The following is a 23253-nucleotide window of genomic DNA, read 5'->3' as shown; positions in this document are numbered from 1 at the left end:
CCTCTGGTCGGGCGCCTGGCTTTGTGTAGCCAGCCAGGTCCGCTCTCGGCGGGTACTCGTGGTCTTGCTCTGGCAGAGGGGAGGTCAGTTGGAGTTGGGGGTTCGAGGCTTGCGAGTACAGGGCTTGTAGCTCCTTCTCTGGATTGTGGACCCTCTGGGTGCTGGGTCCTATTGGGGTTGGTGGGTTGGTTGGATCCAGAAGGGCTGTTCGCCGTGGGGAGGAGTCGGAGGTGGGAAACTGCTTTGTAGGCAGGGATTCTGCTTTGTATAAGAGACCAGCTTTCGGATGCTGGTCTCGGCATTTTGGATGTTGGGGAGGGGTTTGGCTTGATGAGGTATCACCAAGTTCGGGGGGTGCAGACCAAAGTCGCCGACATCTATGCAGCGGTTGGTGTTTGGGATCAATTTCTAGCGTGGATGGGGAGACCATGTGGATCAGCACTCCCCTTTAGGTAGTGGGGTAAAGCTTGCTCTGTGTGAAGAGGTCAGAGGATGGTGCTGTTTTGTGTGAAGAATCAAGGGTGAAACAAGAGCCCTGGCTCTGATATTTTAAAACAAGAATTGAGTCTGGCATTTTGCAGAGCTCTGAATTGACATTTATCACATCTATCCTTCATTTCCATGTCCTCCTATGGGCAGAGAAAGAGTCCTATTTTAATACCTAAACCAAAGCTGTATTGTCATAAGCCACTTCTTGATGAAATTGTGACCCACACCTTAATATCACTTTCATAAATAGGACATGGGAGGCTTTTCCCCTCATTTTATTATAAAGATGTCTGTGGGAAATTCTCTTAATTCATCCTTTTTAAAATTTTACCTTTTAGCTAAAATGTCTCTGCTCTGTTGAAATTCAAACTTCTAACTTAGTGAAATCGAAATCATTCATAGACTGTAGTATTGCAGGGCTCGAACTGTGCACTGTTCTGAGGTAGTTAAGAGCTTTGCTGGATTCAGGCCCTGGGTTTGCCCAGGCCTGTATGACCTTGAGCAAGTTATTCTGAGCTTCACTTTCTTCCTCTATGATGGAGAAAATAATGATAGCACTTACCTCTATAGAGTTATGAAAATTTAGTAAGATAATCCATGTATGCATTTAGCACTGTTGAGATCTTGGCTTACTGCAAGCTCCGCCTCCTGGGTTCACACCGTTCTCCTGCCTCAACCTCCCGAGTAGTTGGGACTACAGGCACTGGCCACCACTCCCGGCTAATTTTTTGTTTTCGTATTTTTAGAAGAGACGGGTTTCACCGTGTTAGCCAGGATGGCCTCGATCTGACCTCGTGATCCTCCCGCCTCGGCCTTCCAAAGAGCTGGGATTACAGGCGTGAGCCACCGTGCCCAGCCTATTACTCTTAAGCCTAGTTATTTAAATCAAACATTTAGTGAGCTCTTACATGATGTTATAGGAGACTCTGAAGATTCTCAAGTGTTGATTCCTGTTCATAAGGCAGTTATAGTCTTGTTGAGAACTAAGTTTTATGCAGATAAATAAACTAGAAAGTGTATGGTGAATTGCCGAAAGAGAGAGAGAACAAAAGTACGAGAGAGAACAAAAGTACTGTCAGTGCGCAGTAACTGGGAAGAAAACAGTAGTCCAAAGTAGAGGGGCCAAACTTTGAGGAGGAGGCTTTGGAGTCTGGAAGTGAGGAAAGAGTGGGAAGGGCATTTTATGCTCTGACAGCTACAAGAGCAGAGTCAGAGATATTTGTAACTCCCAGTTAGGAGATTTGAATAACAGAAGTACTCTTGAGTATATGGTGACAAACCTTTATTTTTTATTTACTTTTTTTTTTTTTTTTTTTTTTTTTTGAGACGGAGTCTCGCTCTGTTGCCCTGGCTGGAGTGCAGTGGCATGATCTCAGCTCACTGCAACCTCTGCCTCCCGGGTTCAAGCAATTCTTCTGCCCCAGCCTCCCAAGTAGCTGGGACTGCAGGTGCCCACCCCCATGCCCAGCTAATTTTTGTGTTTTTAGTAGAGATGGAGTTTCACCATACTGGCCAGGCTGGTCTCGAACTCCAGACCTCGTGATCTGCCTGCCTTGGCCTCCCAAAGTGCTGCGTGAGCCACTGCACCCAGCCGACAAACCTTTATTACCAGGTGATATCAAATATTATTAGAGCTGACTGTGGTAGTGACAGTTTTTCATATAAATGTGAAATTGCATCCTCGTAAAGGAATCCTGAGTATGTATGCACTTTAAAAGAACCCAGAATCATCTAAATATTGTCACATGGCTCTTGCAAGTGATGATAATAGTGATGCTTATAATAATGAGGATTAGCTGCACTCATCAGCCTGTAGAAAGTAAAAAGTTTCCTTTTCGAAATTTCCTTTCTTGTTAAAGAATAAATCATAAGTGTTAGAAATAATAGTTTCTTTTAAAGACTAACTTCCTTCAAGCCTCCTCTGCTGTGTGCTAATAACTCTTCGTTAAGCCCTATCCTATGTAGCTGTTAGATATAAGGGAATAAGTATATTCTATGTCCTTGTACTTTAACCAAGATATTTGTGCTGGACATGCTCACAGGCATGTTCCAGCTTGCAGCCTATGCCCCTTCCTTATTTGGAAATATTATTACTTTTCTAAGTCCTTTTGCAAGCAACTTCTTCTTTTCCTTTGTTCTCTATTGCCTTTCCCTATATAGGAAAGTTTTAAGTTATTAGCCAGTCGGGTTTAATTTAAATTGTGAGGTCCAGCTCCAGCCAATGGAGACAGGACACAAGCTGCATAAGGGATAAAAACTGCTACCCTCCTTTGTTTGGGTGTGCTGTCACCATTGTTTCATCTGTGAGGAGCACCCTTTCTGCAGAAAGTAAAATTGCCTTGCTGAAAACACTTTTTGTCTAAATGCTGGTTTTTCCTTGCAGTACCTAGGAGCAAGCATTCTGTTTCTAAATAAACATTTTACTTGTAACAATGGCGGTGGCCTGTACAGGGAGCCATTCTCCTCTGGGGGTGGGGGGCTGGGTCTCTGGTCCTCTTTCATGAGGAAGGTGCCCCACTGCCTTGTTGTAGCAGCCTCAGGGTAAGGAATCGAGACCCACCAGTTATGACAAATAAACTGGACTCTCAGCAACGTGGAAAGAAACCGGCTGGTGACCTGGAGTAAAAGATCCTCACATACCACCTGGACCAGGCAACTCTGCACAGACCAAGAAAGGAAATGCCAGGGGAGCCAGTAAAATACTTCCTTGGTGGTCAGGACTAAGGAAAAAGAAGCCACAGGGCAGTGAAGCATTCTTTGGTTGGGACATACCAAGTAAAGCATTCCTTAGGACTAAGGAAAGAAAAGCCTGGGGGAGGGGGGGGTGAAGTATTCCTTAGTCGAGGTGTCTTGGAGGTTAAAAAGAGGTGAAAAATCCCCATTAGGGGGAGATTGAACCTCACAGAAACTTCTGGTCATAGGAAAAATGTTCAAAACTTCCCTTTCCGCTATTCTTGGGGGAAGAAAGAGGCAAGGGAAAGAGCAGCAGAGAGGAAAGAGAAACTAGGAAAGGAAGTCAGAGAAAGCAAGAGCAGCGAACGTGGCTCCACATTGTTGCGGATTGCCGGCACCTGGCAGAGCGGCGGTGGCTGAGACACTCTCCTCACTCCCGGCCGAGCCAGCCAGAGCCACCCAGGCTGCTGGCCCCCGAGCCCCGCACCTTCCGTGCTGCTCGGGTGCGTCCCGCCACCCTCAGAGGCTAGCTGGCCACGGACACCTGCAAGTTGGGGCCGAGTGGGAGAGAATGAGCGCACCGGGGCCAGAAGCCTGTGCCACGCAGCCAGGCAGCCAGGCGTGCCAGAGGGTGGGTCCCTTTCCCCAGCCTGGCTCTGTGTGGAAGAGGGCGGGGACCGGTGCCGGGAGGAGAGCAAAGGAGGCGAAGGGGCATGACTCATGCAACTTGGGGCAGGCGTCTATCTGCCTAGCCTCTAGGCCGGCGGCGGTGGTCCGGACTGTGGCCATGCAGATCCCACCCAGCCCAGAAGACTAAGTGTAAGAGAAAGAGGAAACGGGATGACAGAAAAAGAGCCCAAATGAGAGGGAGGGAATAAGTGAAAGACTGAAAGAGACAGAGATCAAAGAAAGTCACAGAAGGTAAAACGGGAGAGAAATAGTGTAAAAGGTAGTCAAAAAGTTGAGGCATGTCAAAGATTGTGAAAGTCGAAAAAAATGTTATAAAAGGGAATTTATGCAAGAAATATTGTATAATTTAAAAGTTTTTAGGCATCCTGAATATAAAACTATTAAACAGTTTATGTGCAAAGTATGTAAAGAAAGTAAAATTACTTTTAGTAAAAGAATTATAAGGAGGCATAAGAATATAGATTTTTACCTACATTAAAAGATTAAAAAATAGGTGCTAAAAAAATTCAAAAGGAAAATGAATATTGCTAAACCAAAAAGAAATATTATCCAAACACCTTATTAAAAAAAAAAATCTTGTTCCAACTGCATCAAAGAACCCAGGCCGGGGCCCTCTAAGCTCAGGCTTAATGCCAACGAGTTTTCACCTCCAGCCACTCCTATAGAGGCTGCAGTGCGAGCCGGCTGGAGGACCTAACCACAGACAGACACTTCCTGTGTGGGGGAGGGGGCCGGGCAACCATTAGACAGCCCAGCCCAAGGCCAGGGGCCAGATGGCGGGGTCTCAGGGAGGAGCAAGGTCCAGGGGCAGCCGGGTGAATCACAATGCCCCTCATCCCCAAGGCCTCAATGCGTGGGAGTGGTCACGCAGAAGGAGGCCAAGACCTTAAGAGGTGGTGGGGCTGCAGCGTCCCCTAGGCAGCACTGAGCCGGGGTGGAGCGGGAGGCGTCACCATGGGGCCTCAAGCCCCAGGATATGCAGAGTTCTGACAAAATAAGGAGCCCCAAAGGGTCCCTCAGAGACAGCATAAGTAAAAACAAGGAAAAAGAAATTTCTTAGCAAAAAGGCACTACGGACTATAAAGTCAAAAAGATACCTATGGGTTACCTTACTTACATTCCACTGCTGATGCCCCCACATTTAAAACAAAAGATCAGTTTCTCAGAAATTATATACTTCCACTTTCCCTTCCCTCAGAACTAAAAGTCTTTTAGCACAGGTACCACCCCTAGAATTTCCAGTACACTAGCACCAGCCTGGGGACCACGTCCTCATCAAAGGATAGAAAGAAGAAAAACTGGAGCCAGCCTGGGAAGGACCCTACCTTGTGCTGCTAACCACCGAGACTGCCTTTCGCACAGCAGAAAAAGGATGGACACATCATACCCGAGTCAAGAAAGTGTTATCACCTTCACAATCATGGGACATTGTTCCAAGGTCAAGCCCTACCAAATTAAGGCTAAGAAAACTTTATCTTTTTCTTTTTCTTCCCTTTAACTATTCCCCATCTTATTATTAATGTAACTAGATCTAACTCACCTGAAGTTATTACTTTTGATGCCTGTTTAGTTACACCTTGTGAAGATTTAAATAACCAAACACAGCTTACTACTTCAGAAAAATATCTCTGTCCCTCTTGGACTTCCTTAGTTTAGAAAGACATAATAAGTTCCTATAAGGATATTAATAATCCAGAGAATAGTAGCTATATTAATTGGTAGGAATTGGACTTTTGTCCCTCTAAAACAAAATCTCTATATTCTGCTTGGTCTAATATCCTATAGAACACTAGAAGTCTAAGGTGGACTGCTTCCAGAGGTCTTTGTCCTTAAAACCATATATCCATTTCACCAAAAGAGTTGCTCTTTCTAGCTATCAACATAACCAGTGTAATCCTATACAGCTTACTATTACTATTGCAACATCTGAAAACTCCTCCCCTTCATTAAGTCATAATATGGGAACTGACATTTCAGAAAAGGATCCTAAAGGAATTTTTAAAATACGCTTTATTGCTCCTTCAACCTCTCCATCAATCACTCCTCCTAAACATAGTGTCAAAACCAAAGTCTCTGTAGTAGAAGTAAAAAATCTAAGGCAAACCATAGCAATTAAGACAGGGTATCAGGATGTAGATGCCTAGCTAAGATGGGTTAAATTTTCCCTCTGCACTCTAAATAAAAGCCATTATTATGCTTGTGCACACAGTAGGCCAGAGGCTCAGGTTGTCTCCTTTCCACTCAGATGGTCCTCTAATTAACAAGACATGGACTGCATGGTAGCTCTTTTTCAAAATCCTACAGCCTAGGATAGTAAACTGTGCCAAACTCTCTCTGCTGTTTCCTAAAGTGCAGTACCCCAAGGGCCATTCAGCCTCCATCTTCCAAGACCAATTTTATCTCGTGTCTCCAATGACAAGGGGAAAATTTGGCATTCCTTGGAGACTTAACAGGATGCAGTAAGGTCAGGCACTTCCAAAAGCTGACCTATCAGTCCACCCTTATTCATCCCCAAGCAGATGTATGGTGGTATTATAAAGGACCTTTGCTGGGCACTCTGCCAAATAATTAAAGCAGTACTTGCTCTCTAGTTCGATTGGCTATCCCTTTTACCCTTGCATTTCATCAACCATAAAAACCTTTTCTTTTAAAAACTCAAGCAAAACAATTAAGCCAAAACACGTTTAAAAAAAAAAAAAGGTTTAAAGAAAAATACAAAATCAAGAGGAGGGAATTGTAGAAAGTAAAGTTTCCTCTTAAAAATTTCCCTTCTTGTTAAAGAATAAATCATAAGTGTTAGAAATAATAGTTTCTTTTAAAGACTAACTTCCTTCAAGCCTCCTGTGCTCTGTGCTAATAACTCTTCATTAAGCCCTATCCTATGTAGCTGTTAGATATAAGGGAATAAGTATATTCTATGTCCTTGTACTTTAATCAAGATATTTGTGCTGGACATGCTCACAGGCACGTTCCAGCTCGCAGCCTATGCTCCTTCCTTATTTGGAAATATTATTACTTTTCTAAGTCCTTTCGCAGGCAACTTCCTCATTTCCTTTGTTCTCTATTGCCTTTCCCTATTTAGGAAAGTTTTAAGTTGTTAGCCAGTCAGGTTTAATTTAAATTGTGAGGTCCAGCTCCAGCCAATGGAGACAGGACACAGTAGCAGGGACAAGCTGCATAAGGGATAAAAATTGCTTCACTCCTTTGTTTGGGTGTGCTGTTGCCATTGTTTCATCTGTGAGGAGCACCCTTTCTGCAGAAAGTAAAATTGCCTTGCTGAAAACACTTTTTGTCAAAATGCTGATTTTTCCTTGCAGTACTGAGGAGCAAGCATTCTGTTTCTAAATAAACACTTTACTTATAACAAGCCCACTTTAAATTATGTATTATTAGAACACATTGAGTCCACTTGGAGAAGCCGATTAAGTCTTGGGCTGCTGTGGTTCCTGAGCATGAGCTTTGTTAAGCTTTGTTAAGTCTTCTAAATACTATGCCAGGAGTTTCTTTTGACCAGATGATTCCTGCTTATTGCTTTGATCCTGGCTTCATATCTAGATATTATAGATGTCCTACACTTTTTCTGAGAACATCTGTGTGAATTGAAAGTTGGATAAATCATATGTAAAATGCATGAGGAATGTGTGTAGGGTAAAAGTTATAGGGGGTGGATGTCAGTGGCAGGAAGATTCAAAGTTGAGATTTTTTTCTTTCTTAGCAAGCTAAGAATCTACCTTCTATAACTTCTAGCCATTGCATCTTCTTTTTCATCTAGAGGAATGTTTCCTCCAGAGTGTATATGCTGCAAAGTGGTGGTTCTGAAGGTGTCAATAAATACCATGTAGGAAAAAAAAGTGGGTGGGTTCTGGGGTTGAATAAATGTGGGAAAAAACTGGATTCAACGAAGATAAACAGGTTTCTTTAATGCTGGGCTCTTGGAGATGCTAATGTGTACTGAACATAGTAAATCTCTAGGGAGTATGGTTTGTTCCTAAATCTAATGGAGCTCCCAAGGAACTAGTATCTTATAGAACACACATAGAAAATAGTGCTCTACAGTAGTCACTTTCACATTTTTTTCTTGGATCCAACTTCATGATAAGAAATACATTTTAACTCATAATCTATTCACATGTATATGAATAACTGAAACAGAAGTTTCACAAAATTATGATTATGTTTGCCACAAATGGTGTGCTCTAATATTTTCCTTCTGTTTCATCAGAAAAAAAATACTGGTTACTATCCAGCTAAGCTGATTTTGTGACCCGTTAATGAGTTTCAATTCTCACTTTGAAAACACTGTTCTAGAATTACAGAAAGGTCTAGGGATGAGAACTAACACCACTGTGCATCACAGTGTGTCAGTCTGTGCCAGGCAGCTTATAAATATTTTTTGCCTCTAATTTTTATACATTTATGAGGTAAGTATCATTTTCTAGGTAAGGATGCTAATCTGTCTCCAAGCCAAATAACACACAGTAAATGATGATGGCACCAGGATTTGAATCTGGGTCTTTATACATCATAGCCTATGCTGTTCTCACTGTATTTTGCTTTTTCCAAGTATAACCCTGTTTTCACACGAATGGCCCCCTCACATATTTGAAGACTACCGTCGTGTCCCTGCTGACCCTTTCTCCCTGCCACACATGGTGACCATTCCCTTCTCTTCTTCAGAGTCAATAATCCCAGTTAGTTTAACCATTCCTTAGATAATGTAATTCTCTGATCCTTCAACCATGCTTATTTTTTCTTAATTAACCCTTAATTGCTCATTGTCATTATACATTGTGCCCAGCATTTTAGATGATATTTGACCAGACAGAGTGTGGTGGGTATGAGCCAAATGCTGGTTTTTTTTTTTTTTAAACCAAATATTTCATTAACAGTTTTAACTTCTGTTACTTATGCTTAATATGAACCAGAAGTGTCAACTTCTCTCTAAAATGTTTTATACATAAGATGTTAAACTGAGTCTCCCTAATCCTGTTTTTGTGTAGTGGATTTTTTTTTTTTTTAGCTTAAATATAAGGCTTTTATTTTTTATTTTTTTAGGTGTGCTTAGATTAAATATAAGGCTTTTAAATTTCCTTTTCTTAGTTTTTATTTAGACATTTAATATTACACTTTCTATTTGGTCGTCTTTATATTTGGTAGGCATACCTACTATGTCTTCATTCAAATTGTTGATAAAAATATTGACAGAATAAATTACTCAGAAGTGTGCAAGTCAGCTAGACTCACTTTAGATTAACACCAGTCCATTAATCAGCACACATTATGGTTGTTCAGTAACAACTAGTTCTGTCTATTATTGTCAGGCCCATATGACATTTTATGTGGATATTAGGAAAGATTTTGTCAAATGCCGTACTATAATTAAGCTATACTGTGCCTACAAGATTCTCACCTACAGCGAAGAATACTACATTACTAACCTTTGAAAATAACCATTGCAGTTGATTCAGTTGAACTTGTTCATGGTGAATCTTCTAGCTAGGATTCCATGTATTCACTTTTCCTTTCTTAACTTCCAAACATTCTTTTTAATCTAATTTTGAATTTTGCAAGGAATCAGTTTGGTCTGGACTTTCTAGACACTGCTTATTTTTCTCATGAGAAATTCTCATATTTCCTTTTATCCAGACTTTTGATCCTACCAATGTTCACCATAATATTAGTGATAAAATTTCTGTTCCTTTCCATCATTGGGAGTGATATGCCTAAACCCATATCAAGCTACATCCTGGCTCACTGGATACGTTTATGAAGATGCTTTAAACTTATACTCACTTCTCAAGAATAACCTTTGTTGATAAATGTCCCAATTCAGAGACAGGTAGCTCTGTGGTTTTTAGTCTTTTTTGTCACTTGTGGCTCTTCACTGCTGAGAGTTTATTTATTACATGACTTCTTTGTTCATGTATGCTTTTTGTAGAGGGCCATTGGTAAAATTTGCCTGTAATTTAATCTGATAAGCCTAAGTTAATAAAGCAATTTGTGTACTTATCACCACTTATCTGAGTAGTTTGGCAGTCATTCACTGATTAACATACTAACATCTTGGGAAGTTTTATGTTTTCTAGACTCTTCTGTACCAAGGAGATGTTACTTTAAAGTAATGTGGTTTCTTCGTGTGTGTGTGTTAGATTAATCAGCTGTTTTTTTTTTTAAGACAGGGTCTTGCTATGTTGCCCAGGCTGGTCTCAAACACCTAGGCTCAAGCAGTCTGCTCACCTTAGCCTCCCAAAGTGTTAGGATTACAGGCATGAGCCACCATGTCTGGCCCTCTATTCCCTTGTTTGCAGTGGTTTTCCAGTCATTCTAAAATGGCTTTAAAATTTTTTCTTTAATGGAACAAATTCTTAGAGTACCTGTGTGCAGCACAGTGTTGGGAATACTGAGAGACATGATAATGCAAGTTCTTTTTCTTTTTTTTTCGAGACGGAGTCTCGCTCTGTCACCTAGGCTGGAGTGCAGTGGCGCGATCTTGGCTCACTGTAAGCTCTGCCTGCCGGGTTTACGCCATTCTCCTGCCTCAGCCTCCCGAGTAGCTGGGGCTACAGGCGCCCGCCACCACACCTGGCTAATTTTTTGTATTTTTAGTAGAGATGGGGTTTCACCATGTTGGCCAGGATGGGCTCGATCCCTTGACCTCGTGATCCACCCGTCTCGGCCTCCCAAAGTGCTGGGATTACAGGCGTGAGCCACCGCGCCTGGCCCCAGGTTCTTACTTTCTTAAAAAATAGAATTTAGCCAAGCAAGGCCCCATAGTTGGTAAGTCTATTACAGTCACTATTATGTGCCCATGTTTTATATGCCAAGTGTTGTGTAAGCAGCGGTCTTCAACCTTTTCGGCATCAGGGATTGGTTTTGTGGAAGACAATTTTTCCACGGACTGGGGGTGGCAGATGGGGGTTGATTTCGGGATGATTCAAATGCATTATATTTATTGTGCACTTTATTTCTGTTATTATTACAGTGTAATATATAATGAAATAATTATACAACTCAGCACAATGTAGAATCAGCGAGGGCCCTGAACTTGTTTTCCTGCAACTAGATGGTCCCTTCTGGGGTTGATGGGAGATTGTAACAGATCATCAGGCATTAGATTCCAATAAGGAGTGCCCAACCTAGATCTCTTGTGTGCACAGTTCACAATAGGGCTCATGTTGCTATGAGAATCTAATGCCACCGCTGACCTGAAGAGGTGGAACTCAGGCAGTAATGCAAGCAATAGGGACTCGCTGTAAATACAGATGAAGCTTTGCTTACTTGCCTAGCTACTCACCCTGCTATGTGGCCTGGTTCCTAACAGGCCGCTGACTGGTACTGGTGCATGGCCTGGGGGTTGGGGACACTTGGTGTAAGGCATTTTATTTATTTTTTTCGAGACACAGTCTTGCTCTGTCGCCCAGGCTGGAGTGCAGTGGTGTGATCTCAGCTCACTGCAGCCTCCACCTCCCAAGTTCAAGCGATTCTCCTGCCTCAGCCTCCTGAGTAGCTGGGATTACACGCACACGCCGCCACGCCTGGCTAATTTTTAGTATTTTAGTAGAGATGGGGTTTCACTGTGTTGCCCAGGCTGGTGTCGAACTCCTGAGCTCAGTCAACCCACCCACCTCAGCCTCCCAAAGTGCTAGGATTACAGGCGTGAGCCACTGCACCCAGCCACACTTTTTTTGTTGTTGTTTAATTGAGGTAGAGACTCGCTCTGTTACCCAGGCTGGAGTGCAGTGGTGGAATCCACAGCTCACTGCAGCTTTGACCTCCCAGGCTTGAGTGATTGTGTTACCTCAGCCTCTTGAGTAGCTAGGACCACAGGTGTGTTACACCACGCCTGGCTAATGTATTTTTTATGTTTTGTAGGGACAAGGTCTCACTATGTTGCCCAGGCTGGTCTTGAACTCCTGGGCTCAAGTGATTCACCTGCTTCAACCTCCCAAAGTGTTGGGATTACAGGCGTGAGCCATTATGCCCAGCTCCTTTACGCATGTTAAATCATTTAAAGTGTACAATTTTGTCATACTTACTATTCTTTTTTTTATTGTAAAATGTACATAACAAAATTTACCATGATAATCATTTTTAAGTGTACAGTTCAGTGGCATTAAGTACATTCACATTGTTGTGCAGTCATCACCACCATCCATCTCTAGAACTTTCATCTTCCTCGATTGAAACTGTGTACCCATTAAAGAACAATTGCCTGTTCCCATGACCCCCAGCCCTTGGCAACTACCATTCTACTTTCTGTGTCTATGATTTTGACCACTCTAGGTACCTCATATAAATAGAATCATACAATATTTGTTTTTTTTGTGTCTGGCTTATTTAGCATTATGTCTTCACAGTACATCCATGTGATAGAATGTGTCATGTTATCCCCATTTTACAGTACAAGAAGCTAAGCCCAAAGTCACATAGCTAATAAAGTGAAGTTGAGATTCACACCAAACCTAAAAGTCATGTCTAATGAAGAATGTTTGACCTTGTTTTATTTAGCCTATTTAGCTTGGGAAGAGAACTTTTTGAATATTTGAAGGACTATAATAAGGATTATTACTTATATAGCTCCTCATCATTACACTAATAGGTGTAAATTAGAGGCAGGCAGATTTTGATTTAGTAGAAGGAAGGATTTTCTAATAGAGCTGTTTTTGGATGATATGGACTACTGGAAAAAATTGTTGGAAATAATCTTCAGAAGACTGCCAGATATTCCTGTGGTAGGGGATGTTACAAAGAAGTAAAAAAGTTGAGTTATCTGAATTCTAAGTGTTCTTTTAATTCTGTTGTGGTCTGTGTGGGAGCATAAGATAGCTTCAAGAGAAAGTGCTAAGCTTAAGTGTGGGAGAGATCTTTAGCAATGGAAGCATCATGGATTTTTTATTTTTAAGTCTGTGGCACATTTCTCTGAATATCCTCAGTAATGGCCAATTGTTTTCCTCTTGAGGGTAGGTTTGAATTTTGAAAACCATTAGAAGTCCTTATCATGCCTGGTGAATAAAAATGGATTAGCAAGATACTTAGAAGTCCTCAGCAGTCCAATGCCAGTTTGCCTTTTTCCTAGATTTACTTGCTTTTCCCAGAACCTTTATGAACATTTATGTCCTTTGGCATTTGATGTTCATCCCTTTTTTTCTCTTCCTCTTACCAAAATTTTCCTTATTCTTCAAGCATGATGCAGATTTTCTTTCCTTTGTGAAGTTCTGAACTTTTAACTTGGTTTACTTCCTCTTTAATGTTAACCTATTGAGAGGTGAAGCCAGCTGGACTTCCTGCCTCAAGTGGGGACTTGGAGAACTTTTCTGTCTAGCTAGAGGATTGTAAATGCACCAATCAATGCTCTGTGTCTAGCTAAAGGATTGTAAATGCACCAATCAGCACTCTGTAAAAATGAACCTGTAAAAGAATGTAGGTTTTAAGGCTTTGGTAATATAAGTTATTTCTTTCTTATTTATTTATTTATTTTTCAGACAGTTTCATTCTGTCGCCCAGGCTGGAGTGCAATGGTGCGATCTCGGCTCACTGCAACCTCTGTCTCCCAGGTTCAGGTGAGTCTCCTGCCTCAGAGTCTGGAGTAGCTGGGAATACAGGTGGCTGCCACCACTCCTGGCTAATTTTTTTGGTGTTTATTTTTAGTAAAGATGGGGTTTCACCATGTTGGCCAGGCTAACATAATACTTCTTTGTAAAAAAAGTTTTTGTAAATGTTTTATGTAAAATGTTTTATATAAGCATACATATATGTACATATATGTACATGTATGTTTATGTATTTTATATATACATAAAAATCTTGCATACATATATTTACATGTGTATATGTAAAAACAGTACATGGCGGTAATTCTGCAACTTTTTTTATCCAAAGGTATTTAAAATAGTATTATTAAGAGTGCTATGTATATTCTATTGTATGTAAATGCTGTAGAGTATCTGGCCATTTGTGGCTGATAGCTGTTTAGGTTATTTCAAGTTTGTTATCACACACAATGCTTTATTGAATGTCATTTTTCCTCATGCACGTGTGTAGTTTTCTAGGGTGGATGTTGGGTTGTAGATGCTGGGTCATGGTGTATGTACATTTTTTAATTTACTAGGTCCTTGCCTTCCAAAGTGGCTCCACCAAGTTACACTCCCATCAGCAGCTTGTTAGAGTATCCATGTCTCCCTACCCCAGCTGACTAATGTTAGTTTGTAGCAATCTGTTATACTTTCCTTAATTTGTTGGGCTAAAAAACTACGGAGTTTATCTTGTTTTAATTCTTGTTTCCTTGATTCCCAGTAAGGTTAAATATTTTTCCATTTGAGCATCTTTTCATATATTAACTGATCATTTGTAAATCTTATGCAGGGAATTGCCTGTTTACATCCTTTGCCCATTTTCCTATTATTTGGTCTCTTATTGATTTGTAGGAATTCTTTGAATATTCTGGATACAAATTATTTTTATATATGTGGCAGTTATCTTTAGTTTGCTGATTATTAAGATTATTATTATTTTTTTGAGATGGAGTCTCACTCTGTCTCCCAGGCTGGAGTGCAGTGGTGTGATCTCAGCTCACTGCAAGCTCCGCCTCCTGGGTTCACACCATTCTCCTGCCTCTGCCTCCCGAGTAGCTGGGACTACAGGTGTCCGCCACCACGCCTGGTTAATTTTTTGTATTTTTAGTAGAGACGGGGTTTCACCGTGTTAGCCAGGATGGTCTCAATCTCCTGACCTTGTGATCCACCCGCCTCGGCCTCCCAAAGTGCTGGGATTACAGGCGTGAGCCACCGCACCCGGCCTGCTGATTATTCTTTAAAGCTGACAATGTCTTCGGTCATTATAGCTGCTTAAATATTTGTTGCGATCAAATTTATTGATCTTTTACTTGATGCCTTTTTCATTTTGTTTAAGGCCTTCCTGCATGATAGAGCTTACTGCAGCTACTCCCCTTTCTTAGTCACCTTCTTTCTGGAACTTAGTTCTTTCTAACTGAGCCTGACTGAGGCTGGGCGAAGCATGTGAAATGTTTTGTCATGTTTTCTTCTGGTTGGCTGTGGGAGGCTATACTTGAGGACTGGTGGAAATTTCAGCTGCACTGTGTAGATTTCAGGTGAAGGCAAACGTTCTCTGGCACAGAGGACCACAGATGAGCCTGCAGAGAAATACTCTACTAGTTTGCAGGCTCTATGTGGGTTTGGATTGTATTTCCAATGCCTAGCTTAGTACTTGGAACACACAGACAGTGAATAAATATTACTTAAAAATTTAACTTCTCCACAATAAATTTTGTCAGCTTCTGGAACTCATTGTTAGCAAAGGCTGTGGAATCTTGTCTCTGAGAATTTCTAGTAGTACCCTCATCTTTCGAGGGTGGTACAGATGTAAACATGAGTGTAGTCGCATGAACCTCTCCCGAGTGTAGATACAAATACACACATTGCCTGCACGTGCACACACTCAGCCTTTCTAAAGTTTCCAAGCTCTTTAAAAAAAAAAACCAAAAAAAAACCACACCTGACTAGTTCAGGTTGTAGACATGAAATAAATACTCTTGAAGATGTCATTTCAAAGCAATCTATGTGCTCCTTTTCCAGCTCAGATGAGGCATTGATCTTAAGGAAAGGCAGTGCTTTTTTGGGTTAGTACAAACTGGCATGGAAAACTGTTACCTTCTTTTCATAGTGATGTTGACAAATCTGCTCAAATGAATGAATTTCCTCTTGAATAATTCATTTCAGGGGAAATGGCACAATCACTTCCTTATGCTAGTAGTCAGTGGCCCACAAGAAGAGGTAAGAGTAGAGAGGCACTCACAACTTTATCAAGATGTGAGCACTGGCTTTAACTTGCCTGAAAAAACTCTCAAGAAATCACTGATCATAAAACATACAATCTATAATTTTTTTTTTTTTTTTTTTTTTGAGACGGGGTCTCTCTCTGTCGCCCAGGCTGGAGTGCAGTGGCGTGATCTCGGCTCACTGCAAGCTCCGCCTCCCAGGTTCCCGCCATTCTCCTGCCTCAGTCTCCCGAGTAGCTGGGACTACAGGCGCCCACCACCATGCCCAGCTAATTTTTTGGATTTTTGGTAGAGACGGGGTTTCACCGTGTTAGCCAGGATGGTCTCGATCTCCTGACCTCATGATCTGCCTGCCTCAGCCTCCCAAAGTGCTAGGATTACAGGCGTGAGCCACTGCACCTGGCCACAATCTATAATTTAATTAAATTTTAAAAGTGCCCAGAGACTTTATGGAAACTTTGTATTAAGAATGCAGTATGTGAGTATAGCATAGATATTTGGAGCACCAACTTGGAAGCAGACAGACCTGGCTTCATTTCTGGGCTCAAGTGCTTACTACCTGTGTGACTTATACAAGTTTCTTTCTTTCTTTCTTTCTTTTTTGAGATGGAGTCTCGCTCTGTTGCCCAGGCTGGAGTGCAGTGGCGCGATCTGTGCTCACTGCAAGCTCCGCCTCCTGGGTTCATGCTGTTCTGCCTCAGCCTCCCAAGTAGCTGGGACTACAGGCGCCTGCCACCGTGCTCGGCTAATTTTTATTTTATTATTTTATTTTTTTTTAATTTTTAGTAGAGATGGGGTTTCACTGTGTTAGCCAGGATGGTCTCAATCTCCAGACCTCGGACTTATACAAGTTTCTTAACTTCCCTAAGCCTTGGTTCCTCATCTGTAAAAACAGGAAAATATTGCAACCTATCTCCTGGGACTTGTATAAGGATCAAATCAGTTAATGTAAACAAAGCACTTGGAACAATTCCTGAAAATGAGTACTCAATACAAGTTTAGGGTTTTTGTTGTTAGTAATAGTAGTATTACCCAGCTTCCATTGAGAGAATCTGACTATATTTAGTTTCCATAAATTATATGATCAAATACAGTTAGATACTAGTTACCATGTAACACAGATCCCCTAATGGGAAGAAACGAGACTGGTCTATCAGTAATGGGACTTATAATCTCTTTCCTTATTCTCTTTCTCCTTTTTATCAGCTTGTCTTTCCTGCCTACCTGCCTTCCTGCCTTCTTTTGTTTGTAGCTTCTCATCTCTCTTTTTCTCGTCTTCCACATTTACCATGGTTTCTTCCTGTCCGCTCTCCTAATTTGAAGTGCTGAGAGGATGTGCTCTCACAAGATCTGACAGGAGAGCTAGTGCCATTTGGCTGCCTCCAGCATTCATAAGGAAAGGATGGTTCTTAAAAACCATTAGTATGATCATGAGATGAAACTCGTGTCTCTTCCCTTGGGATCACCCTTCCTTTTGAACCAGGTGGATCTTCTTACTTCCTCCCCCTTCAATGAAGCATTCTCTTCTGCATATGCTGGGGGAGTAGAAAGAATGCTTGGCACTCAGCTCCACATGGGAGAAATCATATCTATTTAATGCATCACTGTGTACCTCATGCCTAGGACCTGTTGCATAGAAGGTAACAAATATTTGCTGAGGGAATGATTTAGTGAAGCCACACTGAAACTGGAGATTTGAACTCTGGTTTTCTTACTCACTAGAGGTATAACCTTGGGTAAGTTACTGAGGTACTCTGAGACTCAGATTCCTTATATAATGTATATAATAATATACGACATGATAATTTATTATATATAATATTTAATGAAAATGATATGACATGATAATTTATTTTATATAATATTTAATGAAAATGATGACATGATTATTATATATAATATTTAATGAAAACAATAATACCTACCTTTAATGGAAAGTTAAAGGATTATAAAACTTTTTTTTAAAAGTGCTTTGCAAACTGTCAAATACTGTGCAACTATGAGAGTCATGTGGGAAATTCCAGGAAGTTTAGATAGGTAATTCTTTGCCCTTCTGAAAGTAGGATGTACAGTCAGAGTTGGTGCTTTCCAAGTAACCACCATTTTAAAGCTTGGGTCATAGAGTTAGGCCAAGAGGTCTTTCTTTTCTTTGTCATCCTCTTACCCTAAATAATAGTCTGGTTAATTTGAGGCCAAATAAATGGGCACACAGAGACATATAGATGATTGACTAAGCATTCAGTTTGGCAAAGGCGTTTCCAAAACATATAAACATCTAGCAGCGAGGTGCTATGATCTCAAGTATTCATATATATCCTTTTATTAAATACGTTTTGGGGCAAAATTTTTCTATTTCTTTTGAATTTTTACTTGAGATTTTAAAATCATTTAGTGAAAAATAAAAGACCCTCAAGACAGGCAGAAATGCATGATACTGACACAGGAGTTAGAGAAAAGCACCTCTCCCGAGGCGCCCCTCAGTCAAGCTCTCTTAAGTGCTAGTTCTCTAACCTTGGGAGTCAGCCTGGACTCCTGTCTCTCATAGCCCACATCCATCCATCAGCAAATCCCCTTGGCTGCCCCTTTGAAATGCTGTAATCACTTGACTCTGTCAGTAGCCTCCTGCCAGACTCCATGGTTCCATCCTTTATCTGCTAGAATTTGTTTTCCACATAGTACCCACAGTGATATGTTACAGACTTGAATTAGATCTGATCTTGGCCTAATCAGAACTCTCCAAAATGCCCCTTCACCCTGGGAACAAAAGCACAACATCCTGAGTATGAAGTTACCCAAAGCCCTTTATGACCTGGCCTCTACCTGCCTCTCAAATCTCATTTTCTACGAATCCCTTCCTGTTCTCATAGCTCCAGCCTCCTTAGATAAACTAAGCACACTCCATCCTCCAGTCTTTGCAGTTGCTGTTGCCTCTGCCTGGAATAATTTTCCGCCATAAGTTCGCCTGCCTTCCCTCTTCTTTTCGCCCAGGTATCCCTTCCAAGGAATTCTTCTCCTCAGAGAAGTCTTCCTTGATCACCCCATCTAAGAAAGTACCACTGTCACTCGCTGTCTCCCTACCCAACTTTATTGCCTTCATAATAGTTTTCATGACTGGACATCCCGTTGCATATTTATTTGCTTATCTGTTTATTGTCTGTGTCTGCCATGAGAATGTGAGTTTAGTGAGGACACGGATCCTGTATGCTTTGTTCACCACTGTGTTTCCAGTACTTTAACTGATACCGGCATGTGGCCAATGCTCAGTGAATATTTCCTGAGTGAACAAAGGAATAGTCTTTAGAGAAGTGAGAAAGCATGATACTTGCCTGTGTCTTTTTTTTTTTTTTTTTCCCATACAAAGTCTTGCACTGCCACCCAGGCTGGAGTACAGTGGTGTGATCATGGCCCACTGCAGCCTTGACTTACCAGGCTCAAACAATTCTACCAACCCAGCCTCCCAAAGTGCTAGGATTACAGGCATGAGCCACTGTGCCTGGCTGCCTGTATCTTTAAAAATTCTGAGGTTCTGATTTTCTTTAGATTACTGATACTGTATATGATTTTATGCTTTAGGTTTTGTTGAAACCAAGGTAGCTGAATTTAACAAACTATCACTGTTCCCAGAAATAATAAGGCCTGAACAATTCTTATTTACTACTACATTACTGATAGGATATTGAATCCTTATTTGTATATTTATTTTTATATAATGGTCTTAAGATACAAATAGCATCATTAAAGAAAATATATTTGAAAATAACATTTTTGAAAGGAAGAAAAGTCACTCCCATCACCCTAACATATCCACATGCAGACATTGTATGCAATTATAATTAGGGTGTACATAAGAGTTTTTTGGTGTGACATACAAATATTTTCAACACTGTCTCACATACTCCATGTTAACATTAGGCATTAATTTCTAATGTCTACAGAATAGTTCATTAATTTGCCATATCATAATTTACTTAACCAATTCCCAATTGTTAGACAATTTGGTTTTGATTTTCTCCCTTTTATGTATTTATTTATTTTTTGAGACAGAGTCTCACTCTGTCATCCAGGCTGTAGTGCAGTGGCTTGATCTTGGCTCACTGCAACCTTCACCTCCCAGGTTCAAGCAATTCTCCTGCCTCAGCCTCCTCAGTAGCTGGGATTACAGGCATGTACCACCACACCCAGCTAATTTTTGTATTTTTAGTAGAGACGGAGTTTCACCACATTGGCCAGGCTGGTCTCGAACTCCTGACCTCAAATGATCTCCCCACCTCAGCCTCCCAAAGTGCTGGGATTATAGTTCTGAGCCACTTCGCCCAGCCTAGTTTTCCCCTTTTAGATATAATGCTTCAGTAGTGAAGCATAGGTATGCTTTTCTGGTGCCCCCTACCTTCCAATATTTTAGAAGACTGCCTCATGATAAATTTCTAACAGTGGAGTAACTGGTTCATAAGATGTGTGTATAATTACGATATTCTAGCATACTGGAAAACATATTTTCTTTTCGAAAGTATTATATCAATAGAACAATATCATAGCAACCTTATCAGTGTGGGTGGTACTATTAATAATTTTGAGGGTTTAATAGGCATCAAATAAAGCCACTTTAATAGGTCTAAAAAACAATAAGACTTTGTTAAAATGTACATTTCTTTAACTGCTATTAATGTTTTTCTCATATACTTGTGAATGATTTATATTTCTCTCTTTAATGGTCTCTCCTTTTTAAACTATTAAGGGCCTGAGAATTTTCTCTCACATTTGAATGAACACTTTCATGGTATATGTAAATATTTTCCTAGTTTATTGTTCTTTTTAGTTTTTCATAGTTAAAAAAATTTTTAATCTTCATCTGGCTGAATTTATCAGTATTTTCTTTGTTCACTGTCCTTTCTTTAGACGTTGATGTATATGACATGTTAACTGATCAATGATAATAGACAATGATTATCGTTATAATAAAAGTCATTTCAGAGGGTCTCATCATACTTGCGAAATATGGTGTTTAGGAAGGGGCATAATGAAGTGGATACCTCCCTAGACTGTAATCTATGAGTATGTACTGGCAGAAGGGAAAGAGGAAGAAGAGGGGCAGTTTCCTTCCTCTGTCAAGGCATGACAGCATGTCTCAGAGCACGACGCACACTTACGTAGGCAGAAAATGGCTTTCTTAGGCAATCTTTCAAATGAAATCCCCCTGGCTGGTGGTATTCATCTGCTTTGCCAGTGATGTTCATAAAATGATTCCAAGGCACCGCAGAGCTCTCGAATCTCTCCCAACTATCAAAGGGTTATGCTTGGTTTACGTTTCAATATTAGTTACACTTTGCTCTGAGCTACTTGCAGGCATTTGTAACCCCAGGTTCTGGAACCTGTAAGATGCAGCCACAAATGTTTGCTAGATGAACATTTGAAAAAAATTATTTTAACAGTTTTTGAATATTTTGGCACTTGTTTGGAAATGTATGGAGTGGAAAGAAGTAGGGTATTTGCATTCTAATCCAGGTCCAGGCACCAAGGGTTTGGCTAATCTTAGATAACTGATTTTTTTTGTAGGCCTCACTTTCCTCATTTGTTAAGCGAGAGCATTAGGCTAGATGATCTCAGAGGTACTTTTCAGTGAGGATTCTATGATTATAGATTGTAAATTAAATAAAATGTCCAGCTAATTGGGTTATCCTACATTTTTAAAACTATGTCCAATCACAGAGTAGATTATAAAAGAAACCATCAACCTTTTCATAGCTTCAAAGGTATTAGTTTAATTTGGATTTACTGTGAGTTTTCATGAGTTTCAATACAATGCAGTTTACAGTATAATAGAATTCATATTACAAATATAAGTGCATTGAAATCAATGTTGGACAATTAAACAAGAACAAGAACAAAAAGACTTTTTATCCTCTAGAGCTGTGCTTGCTGTTCACTATGGTAGTAAAATGTGGCTAGTCTGAATTAAGATACGCTGTAAGTACTAAATACTCATGAGATTTTGAAGGTTTGTTATGAAAAAAACTATCTCATTAGTGATTTGACATTGATTACATACAGAAATCATTATCACTAAATATATCTTAAAAATCAATTTTTCCTATTTTTGTACTTTTTAAAATGTGGCTACCAAAAATTAAAATTACAGATGTAGGCCACACTGTGTTTCTGTTACACAATGCTCCTTTAGAGGGATAGAAGATTATTTGCATTATTTAAATGAAAATATTTTTGCTTTTTATTCCAGCATACTTAATCTCCAATGATTTTTAAAATGTTAAATTTATTCTCTCATAGGAAAATGGCTTTGTAAAGAAGCTTGAGCCTAAATCTGGCTGGCTGACTTTTCTAGAAGTTACAGGAAAGATCTGTGAAATGCTCTTCTGTCCTGAAGCAATACTGTTGACCAGAAAGGACACTCCATATTGTGAAACCGGCCTAATTTTTCTGACTCTTATGAAAACGATTGCCAACACATACTTCTACTTTTAAATAAACAACTTTGATGATGTAACTTGACCTTCCAGAGTTACAGAAATTTTGTCCCTATTTAATGAATAAATTGTATGTATTTTTCTCTATATGCCATTTTTGTCTTCATTTTTGGAGTCTGGCTGGAAATTCAGCCAAAGGGTAAAGCTCAACACAGGAGCCAGGCAATTAATTATGGGATGATGACCAGGAAGGCGGTGTCTTTTCTGCCCCAGGCAGACTTTTAAGGTGTGCCATTACCCCAAAAGTCCTTTTCTGTGTCACTAGGCTAGACTGCAGACTAGACTGAGAAGCGGACTCAGGCTAGAAGCCGACTCAGGTCGGCTTCCCTCTTCCCTCCTTCCTTCCCATGCTTTCTGCAGTTTCCAGTGCCCCTGGCTGCTTAAGAGTTTCCATTGATGCCTCCTCCCCAGCTTTCTCTCTCTGGCTTGCCATTTGGGGTTGATGGATATGGCAACCTGATATGCAGGATACTCTGGGATATTCTGAACAAAGAAAATTGGTAAATGATTCAACGTGGAGCTAGTGTTAATTTTTATTTCTATTTTTTGGTAAAAATGAACAGATTAGAAAATTACATAGTTTGTTAGACCTCGTGTTCTAACTTTTAGGTCAGCAAATCTAATTGCACTATGTATATGCTGTACCTGCCTGGCCTTCCCTTTTTCTTACAACACAGTCCCCCTGGGACTTGCATTAGCTTTCCCTGGAAGCTGTTGATAGATTCCATAAAGAAGCCAGAACTCCCCTCTCAAGCCATGTGCATTCTCACCGGGCACTTAATTAATGCTTTACCTAGGAGGTGTGATTCTTAACGGTGGGGATTAAGACACTGGGGCGGTCAGTAGGGACGTATTTTTGGCAGAGACAGCTCTGGTTTTCTTAGGAAGTCACATCTGAGAGGCAACCATCTATGCCATCTGAGGCGCCTGTCTACTGGGAGCAGTTTAAGGCTTAACAGTTTCTTCTACCTCTTCCTGCAAGTGCCTCACCCACCCCCCAACTGCTTTTAGTTTTAATTCATTTTTGTGTTTTAATCAGAGCTGAGTGGTGGGAATGAACAGTCACTGATGGTTATAACAGGAAGTACCTATGTGGGCACTATTACCTGGAATACATTCACACTA

The 23253-nt window shown here is 40.6% G+C and overlaps 1 long non-coding RNA gene across 1 annotated transcript; it reads left to right on the top strand.

The window, feature by feature from the left end:
- The first annotated feature begins 263 nt into the window (after positions 1–263).
- Positions 264–21984, top strand: LOC134729179 (uncharacterized). The gene is made up of 3 exons (XR_010110070.1): positions 264–8504; positions 13335–13412; positions 21932–21984. It is a non-coding gene; the product is annotated as an uncharacterized LOC134729179 (long non-coding RNA).
- The last annotated feature ends 1269 nt before the right edge of the window (positions 21985–23253 follow it).

This window comes from Pan paniscus, chromosome 16 (genome assembly GCF_029289425.2).
Source record: "Pan paniscus chromosome 16, NHGRI_mPanPan1-v2.0_pri, whole genome shotgun sequence".
Taxonomy (NCBI): domain Eukaryota; kingdom Metazoa; phylum Chordata; class Mammalia; order Primates; family Hominidae; genus Pan; species Pan paniscus.
This window is presented reverse-complemented; position numbering and strand designations above follow the sequence as displayed.